We start from the raw sequence: 14,902 nt of genomic DNA, 5'->3' as shown, positions 1-14,902 counted from the left end.
AGAAGGGGTAAGAGTTGTTAATATCCGAACATCTATAAACAAATTCGTGTCTATTTATTTATTGCATTTACTTATCATTTTCATTGCTTTTAAAGATGCATTTTTGAAGTATTTTATATGTTCTTCAAATACCAAAATATTGCATACCAGGTGAATATTTTTAATCATTCAACTTTCATATATCTTAAATGCTTTACAAAAATGTTTAATCGATTTTTTCGAAGGATTATTTTGAATGTCTTCTGCTTGGTTTGAAAACCAAACTCGATTTAATTCATCGTGTTCAATATTTTAAGAACCGATCTATCATAGCTCAACGATGATCCTTCTAATCGATCCTAACAGAAATTTTTGAAACAGAGTGAGGAAAACTGATAATCTGACAATAAATATTTCATTTTGTGACTGTATCAATTTTTTTCGACTAAACCAGTTAATCCTAAGTCAGTTTTACTTTAATTTTTCTAAGCACCAAAACATAAGAATTCTCGATCCAATAATTTTTCATTTTTTGGTGTTTGACAAAATAAAAAGAATCATCCAATGTAGGTTACTGAAACTGATGAGAAAATTCATAAACTGATAAAATTGATAAGAGCTATTTTTCAAAACTATTAAAATAAATCTGATAAAACTATTGTCTCTTGTCTTCATTCTTTGAATCTATTTCAGAATTTCCTTCTTTTTTTTTGTCAACACCAAGAACAACTACATATCTTTGTAGAATATGTATGATCTAGGCCATCTAAGATGACATAGTGTCAATCTTTGAGGAAATCTGAGTGTGAACTCAGTCAATATTTTAAGTGAGGTTGTCGTGAACTAAGTTCATATTATGAGAAAAAACATCATGAGAACTAGATAGTTGGGATGTTGAAGCACAATTTTTCTCATGGGGTCTATTTGGATGAACATGGAGTTCGCATCTTTGGATAAATTTTTCATATCCTTGACCACTTTGTCTTTGAAATCGGAGCAAGATTATTTTTTGATTCAGTGATAAAGAATGTCTCTGGAATTATAACTCTAGTAACTTGAGTTGATTCTTCCATTGTCGATTCTTCAGTTGTCATCACTGTAGCATAATATCTTTCAATTTTTGTAATGCTATTAGCCATTGTTATTACAATTTGATCGGCATCAATCAGTTGTGCCTCCTCAACAAGTTCAGTTGGAAAATGTACATATGAGGTTAAACTGAGTTACAGTTCAGTTGAGGCAACATGATTCTTAGTTGAGCTGGATAAGGAAACTGATGGATTCTGGATTTCCGTTTGTTGATCTTGAATCAGTTTAGTCGATTTTTTGGTTAATTTCTTACTCTTTGTATCAACAGGAATGAACAGTTGTTGGTCCATTTCCCAGAACTTGACTTGCATTTGAAGTGAGCTAAAATCTACATTCAACTGTGTGAATGTAACTCTATATTGTGGGCTGTTGGACATGTTAAATCATAATTTTTCTCCAACTCCTCATAGATAAGAGTTAGTTTCTTAATACGCATGATAATGAAGAAGTAGTCCCTCTTTTCCAATGCATGGGTTAATGACACAACTTTTACAGCTTTTATTATCATTTTCTCAAGAGCAATAAATTTCTTAAGCGTCTTTTTATTCTTCAGTTTCCTTGCAAGGTTGACTATTCGAAACTAATACCATTCATCATAGAATTCAGTTTTTGTCTCAGAAAATTCATTTACTTCATCCATCAAGATGTCGATCTGATATTGTATGGCAGACATGGGTATGAACTGCTCATCTTCTTTCATTTTTTCTTTGCCTTTTCCTTTTGGCGCTTTCGAAGTATATGATAAGACTCGTTTTTACGTGTTTTTAGTGTTGGTTTTGAGTCGCATTCATGCATCATATTAGTTTGTTTTAGTTTAATTTTGCATTTTTTTAGCATTATTTAGCATGTGATTGATCTCGTGTATTTTGTGGTTATTTTGTAGGAATTGAACCAAAAAGTGGGAGAATATTTGTCAAAATATCGAAGAGGATTCGCTAGGGCGGTCAAAAGTGACCGCCCCAGCGAGCATTTTGGTCTGGCCGAGGATTTTATGCGCAAGTGTCTCGCTAGGGCGGTCAAAAGTGACCGCCCCAGCGAAATCAGGGACATGCTCGAGGAAGTTTATGCGAGGACCTCTCGCTAGGGCGGTCAAAATATACCGCCCTAGCGAGAAGCGAGATTCGGGAAGATTTGTTTCTAACTTTTTATGGACTCTATCCTACACCAAAACCTAATACACGAGATCAGCATTTTTTTTGGCAGACTTTATCATATTTTTCATCACTTTTCTTGGAGGAGAGGTTAGAGAAAAAGGAGATTTCGAAGACCTCGAGATTTCCACGCGTCGTGGCCGTCATCCATCGTCATATTTAGTATTTTCATTATTCAGGATTTTATTTCTTACATTGATTGTTGGTTTTTATCATGAATTTCAGTAGCTAAACTCTAGATTTGTTGGGATTTGAGGGGATCCTACCCCGTACTCGGTGTTTAACATTATTTCTTGACGTTTTTATTAGTGATTTGTTTTTGATATTGTTCTTTCTTGTTTCAATCGAAGCCTAGCTAAATTCCTTTGATTATTTCATGTTGTTGATGATTTCGATAGAACAATTAACAATAGGATCAAATAGTATAAACCACTGATTTACAATTTCAGTAGATATACGGAATTGGGTACGTGTCGATAGTGATAGTTCACCCGGATGAAAGCTAGTGGATTCCATAGAATGTAATGCAATCTTGAACTGTTAAATAATTAAGGACACTTGAGTACTGCATGTTTATGATTAGTATTAATATAGCTCGACATAGTATATTAATTAGTCTAGCGAATTCCGTCGAATGCACGAGTAAAAGTCGAGTGTAATTATTTAAACACAAGTGGTAGGTGAACTGCTAATTCCCAACAAATTCATTTCTCAATTGATTTAATCCAAATTAATCATTGCCTTCTTGAATACGTTTTCTTTGCATTTTAATTATTTTAGTTGTTTAATTTATATTAGTTTAATCATCAACTCATTTTATCGTTGCTAAAGAAATTTTACTTGAAAATAAAAAAATAGTGTAACGCAGTCCTTGTGGAACGATACTCGTATTCACTTACGTTTATTATAACTTGACTATCGTGCACTTGCGATATTTAAATCGAGCTTTCATTTATAAAATAAATTTTGGGACTATTCACTGTGCAAGTTTTGCTCGATCAAGTTTTTGGCGCCGTTGCCGGGGACTGTTGATTCACAATTTTTTATTTTTTTATTTTTCATTTAAATTCTTTAGTATTATTTATTTTATTGTTATTTGATACTCTCATTGTGTTGCAGATTTTTCTTGTGGTGCATGCGAAGATCACTCGAGTTTAAGCTTGAGCCTTTTGACCCCGAGATTGAACGCACAGCTAGACGTCGACTACAACAGCAAAGAGCGAAGGAAAGAATGGAAGACGATCAACACAGAGAGGAGCCAAGGCGTATACCAATGATGGATTATGCACAGCCGTCTCTTGATGGAGCACGTCCAAGCATCGTAAGACCAGTCATCCGAGCTAATCAGTTTGAGATCAAGCCAGCTATCATTCAGATGATTCAGAACACTGTCCAATTTGGGGAAGTGCACTTGACGACCCTAATTCTCATATAGCTGACTTTCTTGAAATTTGTGATACTTTTAAGTTTAATGGCGTGTCTGATGATGCTGTTCGTTTGCGTTTATTTCCATTTTCACTGAGAGATAAAGCTAAGTCGTGGTTAAACTGTTTGCCTGTAGGGTCTATTACTACATGGGAGGATATGGCAAAGGCATTCCTGATCAAGTACTTTCCTCCGTCGAAGACTATGAAGCTTAGAGCTGACATTACTACTTTTGCTCAATTTGAGCAAGAGTCACTTTACGAGGCATGGGAGCGCTACAAGGACTTGTTGAGGAGATGTCCACACCATGAGCTGCCGTTTGGGTTAGTTGTTCAAACTTTCTACTACGGTCTGCTTACTCCTAACCGTACTATGATATATGCTGCTGCCTGTGGTAACTTGCTGAGAAAAACGGCTGAGGAAGGATATGAATTATTGGAGGAGATGGCTGCTAGTAGCTATCATCCACAGTCTGATAGGCAGAGACGAGGTGCTGGAGTTAATCAAGTTAATGATTTGTCGGCGGTTTTAGCACAGTTAGAGGCTTTGAATAAAAAGATTGATGGGATGAGCATGAGTGGGTCGGCTATGCGTCTGCAAGAAATTTTCTGTGATAAGTGTGGGGGTGAGCATGACGTATAGGATTGCCAAGATGGAAATCCATTCTATGTGCCTGAGGGAGCACCGGTAAAACAAGTGGGATTCCAGAACCGTCCTAGAAATGACCCTTATTCGAACACATATAATCCGGGATGGAGGAATCACCTAAACTTTTCATGGGGAGGTCAAAACAACCAAAATCGCCAACAAAGAGGTCCACCATATGGGATGCACCAAGGATTCAAGCCAGAACCGCCTCGGGAGGAGAAGTCCAATTTAGAGCAAATGATGACTAAATTTATTTCTGCAACAGAGACGAGATTTCAGAACCAAGATGCATCCATAAAGGGGTTAGAGAATCAAATTGGACAATTGGCTAAGTTGATTGCTAATAGGGAGCAAGGAGCTTTGCCAAGCAACACGGAAACTAACCCAAGAGAACATGTGAAGGCTGTGGAATTGCGTAGTGGAAAAGCACTCGAGTCTAATGAGGAAAAGACCAAGCACGGTGAGGATGAGGTGGAAAATCGAGGAGGTAAGTCTTCTAACTCTACATCTACACCTATTGCACAGAATAAAATTTTTATCCCTCCACCTTTTCCTGCAACAATGAAGAAAGCTAAATTAGATGCACAATTTGGTAAATTTCTTGAAATATTTAAAAAATTTCATATTAACATTCCTTTTGCTGATGCTTTATTGAATATGCCAAGTTATGCAAAATTCTTGAAAGATATCTTAGCAAATAAGCGGAAGCTAGAAGATCATATGACGGTGAATTTGACTGAAAATTGCTCCGCTTTAGTTCAAAACAAGATGCCTCCTAAGCAAAAAGATCCAAGAAGTTTCTCTATACCTTGCATTATTGGTGACATTAATTTTCATAAAGCTCTATGTGATCTTGGTGCGAGTATTAATTTGATGCCTTTTTATGTGTTTAGGAGACTGGGATTAGGTGAACCCAAGCCAACTAGGATGTCGTTGCAGCTGGCTGACAGATCTGTCAAGTATCCACGTGGGATTATCGAAGATGTTTTGGTGAAAGTGGATATGTTTATTTTTCCTGTAGATTTTGTGGTACTTGACATGGAGGAAGATTTAGAGATGCCTTTAATCCTAGGGAGACCGTTTCTGGCTACAGGGAAAGCACTGATTGATGTTGAAGAGGGGAAATTGAGACTAAGAGTTGGAGAAGAAGAAATTATTTTTGATGTCTTCAATACTCTCAAGCACACAATGCACAATGATAGTTGTTTTCGTATTGATGTCTTGGATTCTCTCGTTTGTGATTTTATGCAGGATGGATTGAAAGAAACATTGGAGGCCACTCTCAATACTGAAAAGCAGGAGGACGAGCTAGACGAGGAAAAGATGGAGATGGTAGCTCACTTGAATGCCATTCCACCTTGGAGAAAGCAAGTGAGGCTTAGACTAGAGGAATTGGGAGACAGAAAAGATTTAATGCCTCAAAAGTCAAGCCTAGAGGAGCCACCTACCGTGGAGCTCAAACCACTACCTCCACATCTCAAGTACGTATATTTAGGAGAAAATAATAAATTGTCTGTTATTATTTCCTCTTCTTTGACAGATGATATGGAGAGTAAGCTCTTGGGAGTCCTCAAGAAGCATAAAGGAGCATTCGCATGGAAGGTTTCGGACATAAAAGGGATAAGTCCTTCGATCTGCATGCACAAAATTCTGATGGAAGATAAATACTCACCTCTAGCACAACCACAAAGGAGACTCAATCCAAAGATGCAAGAGGTAGTAAAAGCTGAAACAATTAAACTTCTGGATGCAGGTATTATCTATCCTATCTCTGATAGTGCGTGGGTAAGTCCTGTACAATGTGTGCCTAAAAAGGGTGGGATTACTGTTATTACTAATGAAAAAAATGAGTTGATTCCCACTAGAACTGTTACGGGTTGGCGTGTGTGCATAAATTATAGGAAATTGAATGATGCAACCCATAAAGATCACTTTCCCTTGCCATTTATCGATCAAATGATTGAACGATTAGCAGGTCATGAATTTTATTGCTTTTTAGATGGATATTCGGGATACAATCAAATCACAATTGCACTTGATGACCAAGAGAAAACTACTTTCACTTGCCCTTATGGTACTTTTTCGTATAGGCGTATGCCCTTTGGTTTATGCAATGCACCTGCAACATTTCAAAGATGCATGACCGCTATCTTTCATGACATGATTGAAAATTTCCTTGAAATTTTTATGGATGATTTCTCTATTTGTGGCCCCTCATTTAATGAATGTTTAGAGAATTTGAACTTGGTGTTAATTAGATGTGAAGAGAGCAATTTGGTGTTAAATTGGGAGAAGTGTCATTTTATGGTTAAAGAGGGGATTGTGTTAGGACATAAGGTATCAGAGAATGGAATTGAGGTCGACAAGGCCAAGGTGGAAGTAATCAAAAACCTACCACCACCTTCATCAATAAAAGGAGTTAGAAGTTTCCTAGGGCATGCTGGTTTTTATAGGCGTTTTATTAAAGATTTTTCTAAAATTGCTAAACCTTTATCCTCTTTGTTGATGAAAGATGTTGAATTTAATTTTGATTCTACTTGTCTGCATGCATTCGAGATACTCAAGGAAAGCCAGGTGACAGCACCTGTTCTGACTGTCCCTGATTGGGAGTTACCGTTTGAGGTTATGTGCGATGCTAGTGATACAGCTGTTGGTGTGGTGCTGGGTCAAAGGAAGAAAAAGGTATTTCATACCATCTACTATGCAAGTAAGATTTTAAATGATGCTCAATTGAATTACGCTACTACTCAAAAGGAATTACTTGCTATAGTATTTGCTTTCGACAAATTTCATTCATACCTTGTTCTGTCTAAAGTAACTGTGTATACAGATCATTCTGCCCTAAAATACTTGCTTGCTAAGAAAGATGCAAAACCTAGGTTAATTAGGTGGATTTTATTATTGCAAGAATTTGATCTCGAGATTCGAGATAAAAAGGGTGTGGAAAATGTAGTTGCTGATCATCTGTCTAGGCTTGAGCATATTAGAATTAAGGGCAGTGACGATGATATAGATGACTGGTTTCCTGATGAACAATTGCTTGAGATGAAACATTGTCCATGGTATGCAAATTTCGCTAACTTTCTTGTCACAGGCACACCTCCACCAAGCCTATCGTTTCACCAACGAAAGAAATTCTTTTCTGACGTGAAATACTATTTTTGGGAGGAACCGTTTTTGTTTAAAATTTGTGCAGATTCCATGATAAGACGGTGTGTTGCGGAGGAAGAGTTTGATCAAATTCTTAACCATTGCCATGACCGTGAGGTAGGTGGTCATTTCGGACCAATAAGGACGGCATCCAAGGTACTTGAATGTGGCTTTTATTGGCCAACTCTCTTTAAAGATGCTCGTTCTTATGTGCTACATTGTGATAAATGCCAGCGGACAGGTAACATCTCTAACCGTCACGAAATGCCTTTAAATAATATCATTGAGTGTGAGGTTTTTGATGTGTGGGGGATAGACTTTATGCGACCGTTTCCTAGTTCTTTCACGAAAAAATACATCTTGGTTGCGGTGGATTATGTGTCTAAGTGGGTAGAGGCGGAAGCGTATGCCACTAATGATGCTCAAGTGGTCCTAAAATTTTTAAAGAAAAACATTTTTAACCGATTTGGAACACCACGAGCAATCATTAGTGATGGTGGCACGCATTTTTGCAACAAACTATTTGAAAAACTTTTGAGCAAATATGGTGTCACACATAAGATATCTACCCCCTATCACCCCCAGACGAGTGGTCAAGTGGAAGTTTCGAACCGAGAGATAAAGCGAATTTTGGAGAAAGTAGTAGGTGTCAATAGGAAAGATTGGTCCGTGAGGTTAGACGATGCTCTGTGGGCATATAGGACTGCTTTTAAAACAGCTATAGGCACTACACCGTATAGGCTTTTGTTTGGTAAAGCATATCATCTACCTGTAGAGTTAGAGCATCGGGCATATTGGGCAACAAAAGCACTAAACTTTAACTTTATTGATGCAGGTGAACGACGTTTGCTTCAACTAGATCAGTTGGAGGAATTCCGGAATCTGGCCTATGATCTAGCACTGTCATACAAAGAAAAGACAAAGAAGGCTCATGATAGGCGGATCATCGAAAGAGAATTCAAAGAAGGTGAAAACGTCCTGCTCTACAACTCCCAGTTACGACTATTTCCCGGAAAACTGAAGTCATGATGGTCCGGTCCATTCGTGATTTCGAAAGTATACCCATCGGGAGCGGTAGAGCTGAAAGATGGGAAGGATGGGACATTTACGGTCAATGCCCAGCGCCTTAAGCACTATATGGGTGGCACAATCGAGCCACAACTTGGAATCACCCGGTTCCAAGACATGTCGAACTGAGACGGACCGACAGTCAAGCTCTCGACTATAAATTGAGAACTACTTTTCTTCCCCTTCTCTTGCATTTGATTTAATTTTTCTTTCGTGTCGATTTGTTTATTTTCTCTTGCTCTTGTTTAGTTTTATATAAAAAAAAGTATTTTGGTGTGCACAGCCGTGAAGCTTCCGCCCGGGCGGGAATTTATATCCGCCCGGGCGCGCCCTTTTCAAAAAAAAAAATTTCGAGGACCCTCCGCCCGGGCGGAAACTTACATCCGCCCGAGCGCGCCCTTTTCAAAAAAAATTCGAGGAATATCCGCCCGGGCGGATCGTGCAGACTTAAAATCTGCTAAACTTTTTTCTCCTCTCCCCACTCGAAACCCTCGCCCCCCCTTCCGAATTTTTCGCCCCCACTCTCTCAATCTCACTCAATTCATCTCTTCTCACCAAATTTCAGGTACAATCGTGCACCCTCACCTTCACCGAGTATCAAGACGCGATTTTTCCGGTCAAGAACTCAACTCTCCGGCGAACCCAAGCGATTTCCGGCCACCGCCGCCTCTTTTTCGGTGCCTCCTTCCATCTTTTGTGCTCAAGACTTATTATTTGGTGATTTTTCAGGGCAAAGACTCAATCTTGGTCTATACACTCCACCAGGAAGCATTTAGGCTACAATATTTTCTTCTCCGGTGGTCTTTCAAGCAACTCCGGTCATCTTCCACAGATTCCGGTGAGCATCTCCGGCGACCCTCAAGAATTTTCCGGCGTTTTGATACTTTGTGCACTCCAGTCTCGACATGGCACCCAAAGATCCAAGGTAACTCATGGTGCTTCTAGTTCTCGTTCCACTCCATCGATGTTTGTGAATGAAAAAGCTAGGGAGAGATTTGAACATGCTAGACTACATAGGAAACCAATCCCTGAGCGTGGATTTAGCTCGTTTATTATCGATCAATTTTCGGAGTCCCAAGTAGAAAGAAGAGGGTGGAAATTCTTTGTAGCACAACCGAAAGCAGCATTGGTTCCGGTTGTGCGTGAATTTTATGCCAATGCTCCGGAGGGGAATGAGTATAAGGCAGTTGTGAGGGGACATCTAGTCCCGTATGATTCCAAGACGATCAATGAAATGTTGGGTTTACCGTCGGTGGACGATTCGGTGTTTCAGGCGTGGGTGCTTAACCCGGATTATGATTTGATCATTCGCACACTCTGTTATCCGGGCACCACGTGGAAACAACCAGGACTTATACGATCTTTCTTGAAAAATTTTTGAAAGTGGAAGAGGCATTGTGGTATGCATTCTTGTCTAAGAGATTGATGCCGGTCGGTCATACGAGTGATGTGCAGCGTGAGCGGGCGGTTGTTCTTTATGCCATCTGTACTGGGATGGTGATTGATGTGGGCAAGCTCATTTTCGGACAGCTTAACATGTGTATTAATAGCAGCAATTTGGCTTTTTACTTCCCGACGATAGTGACTAAGATGTGTGCCCGAGCGGGGGTGATATTCGCAGATGATGATGAGTAGTTACCGCCGATGAGAGCCATTGATGAGGCTCTTTATAAATCCAAAAGGGAGAAAAGACAGGCTGAGCTGCCCGAGGAGGTATTTTTCGATTATGGGAGAGCAGCTCAACCACCTCCGGCCTTAGGACATGTCCCACCACCTCCGCAGCCACGCCGCCGTGCCATGCGAGATCGCGTCGACGAATTGGGCGCTTGGGCCACTTATCAGACTCAGTACCAGGCCGTTAATCAGGCTCACATTCAGAACATCGAATACTTGGTGCAGGGGATCTCGACTCATTTGGGCATCGACACTTCCGGACGGCCACCTACACCCGCATACCCGCCACCCTTCCATTTTCAGTACAATTATCCTATGCCCCCAGCAGCTGAAGAGGGAGTTCCACCGCCAGAGAATGAGAAGGAGAATGATTTCTGATCAGGGGAGTTTACTGTTTCCCCTTTCTTTTTATTCTGCATATTCTGTCTTTGCATTTACATTCATGAGTTTTTATGTTTTTAGTGTTTGTTTCGTTCTGTGCAATGAGGGCATTGCACAACTCTAGTATGAGGGGGGTAGATTGTTATGTTTGCTTAGTTAATTGGTTTTAATTTCGTTGCATTTCTTTTGTTTGGTGGAGTTTATATTACTTTGGTGGTGTCAAGTGTCAGTTATGAGAGTTTATTTGGTGTTGTTAGTATTGCTTGTTTCGAGTTGGTTGTTTTTAGTCCGTTATAGTATTGCTTGTTTCGAGTTGGTTGTTGTGAGAAGACATAGTTTATGAGCTAATAATGATGTTGAATTGATAGCATACAAAAGTATTGATTGGGTCACTTCATGAATGGTACTCTTGATTGTTAAAGCATGAATTTTGGTACAAAGTTTGATCTTTTTGAGCACATATGTGTGGGGACTAGAATTTTGTAGGAATAATGGTGAAATTTGAAAGTTGTGTGTGGTTAACTTGAAAGGCATTATTTATGAGTTGTTTTAGCATGTAAACCCGTGAAAATAAGTCACTAATTGGGACCTTGAATGAGAACATTTGATTTGCCTTGAACTTTACATTTACCCCCTTTTCAATGCACTGAATTAAAATATCATACCCCTAACCAGCTGTAATCCAAAGTTATATATTCTTAGCCTAGGGAGTACATGTGTGAAAATTGTACATCTAAAAAAAGGGAGATATAAGGTGAGGGGGAGCTGAAAAAAAAGGAATGAAATTCTATTCCTAGGCTAAAAGTTGGAGATGCAAGGAGACGAGGGAAGTCAGACGAAAATTCTTGACGATTGCACAATGAAAATGATCGGTGTACTCCCAACTTTTAGCCACTTGAGCTTATTTTCTTTCTTTTCGACACCCTTATCTGCACTTAAGAATTGAATAAAGTTCAATTTATGATTAGTGATAAATGGACACGGGGGTGCATGCTAGTGAGACTTGTATTGAAGTGTTAATTGAGTGACTCGCATGATTTGATGATTGATCAATTTGAAGTACGAATGACTAGACCCATCATGACACACACACACATTCAAATTAGTGTCGAGATTTATGTGTAGATGAGAATGAGTATTCGTTTGTGATTTGACTTGATTATGATTTGTATGGGGGAAAGTTCACTGAGGCATGAGCATAAAAGTTGTTAACTCACCATTGACATTTACTTGTGTTGGTTTTTCTTGTTTGAGTATTTTGTGTTTGTTGTGTTTGTTTAGAATCTCGTGCTTTAACCTATTTTGCTCGAGGGCGAGCAAAAGGTTAGTATGAGAGGATTGATAGGACTCGTTTTTACGTGTTTTTAGTGTTGGTTTTGAGTCGCATTCATGCATCATATTAGTTTGTTTTAGTTTAATTTTGCATTTTTTAGCATTATTTAGCATGTGATTGATCTCGTGTATTTTGTGGTTATTTTGTAGGAATTGAACCAAAAAGTGGGAGAATATTTGTCAAAATATCGAAGACGATTCGCTCGGGCGGTCAAAAGTGACCGCCCCAGCGAGCATTTTGGTCTGGCCGAGGATTTTATGCGCAAGTGTCTCGCTAGGGCGGTCACTTTTGACCGACCTAGCGAAATCAGGGACATGCTCGAGGAAGTTTATGCGAGGACCTCCCAGCGAAATCAGGGACATGCTCGAGGAAGTTTATGCGAGGACCTCTCGATAGGTCGGTCAAAAGTGACCGCCCCAGCGAAATCAGGGACATGCTCGAGGAAGTTTATGCGAGGACCTCTCGCTAGGGCGGTCAAAATATACCGCCCTAGCGAGAAACGAGATTCGGGAATATTTGTTTCCAACTTTTTATGGACTCTATCCTACACCAAAACTTAATACACGAGATCAGCGTTTTTTTTTTTGGCAGACTTTATCATATTTTTCATCACTTTTCTTGGAGGAGAGGCTAGAGAAAAAGGAGATTTCGAAGACCTCGAGATTTCCACGCATCGTGGCCGTCATCCATCGTCATCTTTAGTATTTTCATTATTCAGTATTTTATTTCTTACATTGATTGTTGGTTTTTATCATGAATTTCAGTAGCTAAACTCTAGATTTGTTGGGATTTGAGGGGATCCTACCCCGTACTCGGTGTTTAACATTATTTCTCGACGTTTTTATTAGTGATTTGTTTTTGCTATTGTTCTTTCTTGTTTCAATCGAAGCCTAGCTAACTTCCTTTGATTATTTCATGTTGTTGATGATTTCGATAGAACAATTAACAATAGGATCAAATAGTATAAACCACGGATTTACAATTTTAGTAGATATACAGAATTGGGTACGTGTCGATAGTGATAGTTCACCCGGATGAAAGCTAGCGGATTCCATAGAATGTAATGCAATCTTGAACATGTTAAATAATTAAGGACACTTGAGTACTGCATGTTTATGATTAGTATTAATATAGCTCGACAGAGTATATTAATTAGTTTAGCGAATTCCGTCGAATGCACGAGTAAAAGTCGAGTGTAATTATTTAAACACGAGTGGTAGGTGAACTGCTAATTCCCAACAAATTCATTTCTCAATTGATTTAATCCAAATTAATCATTGCCTTCTTGAATACGTTTTCTTTGCATTTTAATTATTTTAGTTGTTTAATTTATATTAGTTTAGTCATCAACTCATTTTATCGTTGCTAAAGAAATTTTACTTGAAAATAAAAAAATAGTGTAACGCAGTCCTTGTGGAACGATACTCGTATTCACTTACGTTTATTATAACTTGACTATCGTGCACTTGCGATATTTAAATCGAGCTTTCATTTATAAAATAAATTTTGGGACTATTCACTGTGCAAGTTTTGCTCGATCAGTATACGAGGAGGCTAGGCCAAATCTTGTATATTCAATAGGATCCCTGATTATTAAGCCTTTTGGTCTAGCTACTGGTAGAATGGTAGGTGGAGAAACTGACTGAAGAGGGGCAGCTATTCCAACCATGGTTAGCTTTTCAATGGGATCAGCAGAAACTCTCTTGTTAGTTGTCTCATTAGTAGCTATATTGACATCAGTTTTGGGCAATGATAAATTAGTATTCTGAGCTATGATCTCCTGTCTCTTCTCTTTCTCAGCATATAATGTTGCCAGTTTGATTGGCATTGAGATTGATTTGGTTCTAGTGGTTCTGGCTTTTTTGACTAGTGGAGGATTTGTTGCTTCAATATCACTGTGATTCATGATCAACTTCCTCTTAGGCTTGGGCTTTAAAGTCTTAGACTGACCAATTTTATCTTTTGTGACATTAGTCTTGAAAGGTGTCTTGAACTCCTTTTTGACTTCTATCAGTTGACTTGAAGACTATTTGGCAGTGAGATCTTCAGGTCGTGGAGTGAAGATTAATGATACATTCAACAGTCTAGTCTTGTGCAGAGTTTGCGATTCACTCAAAAAGACGTCTGCTTCTTCAAGTAGATGAATTAGAGGAATTGCTAAGCGAGATGACTTTTTGGTAAACTGAACCATGGCCTTCAAAATGTTGAATATGATGGAGTACTAGTTCACCTTATTTCCTTTGATTATTGTAGTCGTAACTTGAAATGGTTCCAATGTAATTGCAGCAAAAGATCATGCCTTAGCCAATAACTACTTTAACAATATCATACAATATTTGATATTCTAGCTTCATTTCTTTTTAGGGGTAGAGGTCTTGATTGCTTTCTCAGATGCAGAGAAGAAAGTCGGCATTTCTTTGATGTTTATAGCCTCAATGGAAGAGAAGTTGGTCAAACCATCAGAGGGCAACTGAAGATCTTTGCGAAGAAACCCTCGTCGAAGAGGATTTCATTTCCCCTTTTCATAGATATTTAGCTGCTCAAGAATATATATGTCCAACAAAGAGCCCAGAAAATATTTGAGTCCAGATGACTCAAGGACCTTGAAAACTTCTGCCCATGGCATAGGTAGAATTGAAATTGACTGCAAGATCATTCATGATATAAGCGGGTGTTACGGTTGCTGCCATTTTACAGTATTTGAGAGATTGAACGTGTTTTGAAAATCACAAAAACTATTGAAAGTAGAAATATGAGAAATTACAGAATGATTTGCAGAAATATCCTAAGTATAAATAATGTAAAGAGTCTAGACTGAACATATATACTGTGACTTTTTAAAATTCCTTTTGACACGTGGCAAAAAAATCATTTGAATTAGTAACTATTAATCCTAGAAATGGATTGGTCAAAAGTTAACAGATATTGATGAGGAACTTTGAAGGATCCTGTGCTGGTGCCTTTGAAGGCATTTCAAACACAATATTCTCCAATGAGCTGCATT

At 38.7% G+C, this 14,902-nt stretch overlaps 1 non-coding gene across 1 annotated transcript; it reads right to left on the bottom strand.

Moving 5' to 3' along the window:
* Positions 1-3,851: 3,851 nt before the first annotated feature.
* Positions 3,852-3,958, bottom strand: LOC140813393 (small nucleolar RNA R71). The gene has a single exon (XR_012113928.1). It is a non-coding gene; the product is annotated as a small nucleolar RNA R71 (small nucleolar RNA).
* Positions 3,959-14,902: the final 10,944 nt, after the last annotated feature.

The sequence above is a fragment of the Primulina eburnea genome, chromosome 14 (assembly GCF_022965805.1).
Source record: "Primulina eburnea isolate SZY01 chromosome 14, ASM2296580v1, whole genome shotgun sequence".
In the NCBI taxonomy this organism is placed as follows: Eukaryota; Viridiplantae; Streptophyta; class Magnoliopsida; order Lamiales; family Gesneriaceae; genus Primulina; species Primulina eburnea.
The sequence above is the reverse complement of the archived record's forward strand: the minus strand, read 5'-3'. Positions and strand labels throughout refer to the sequence as shown.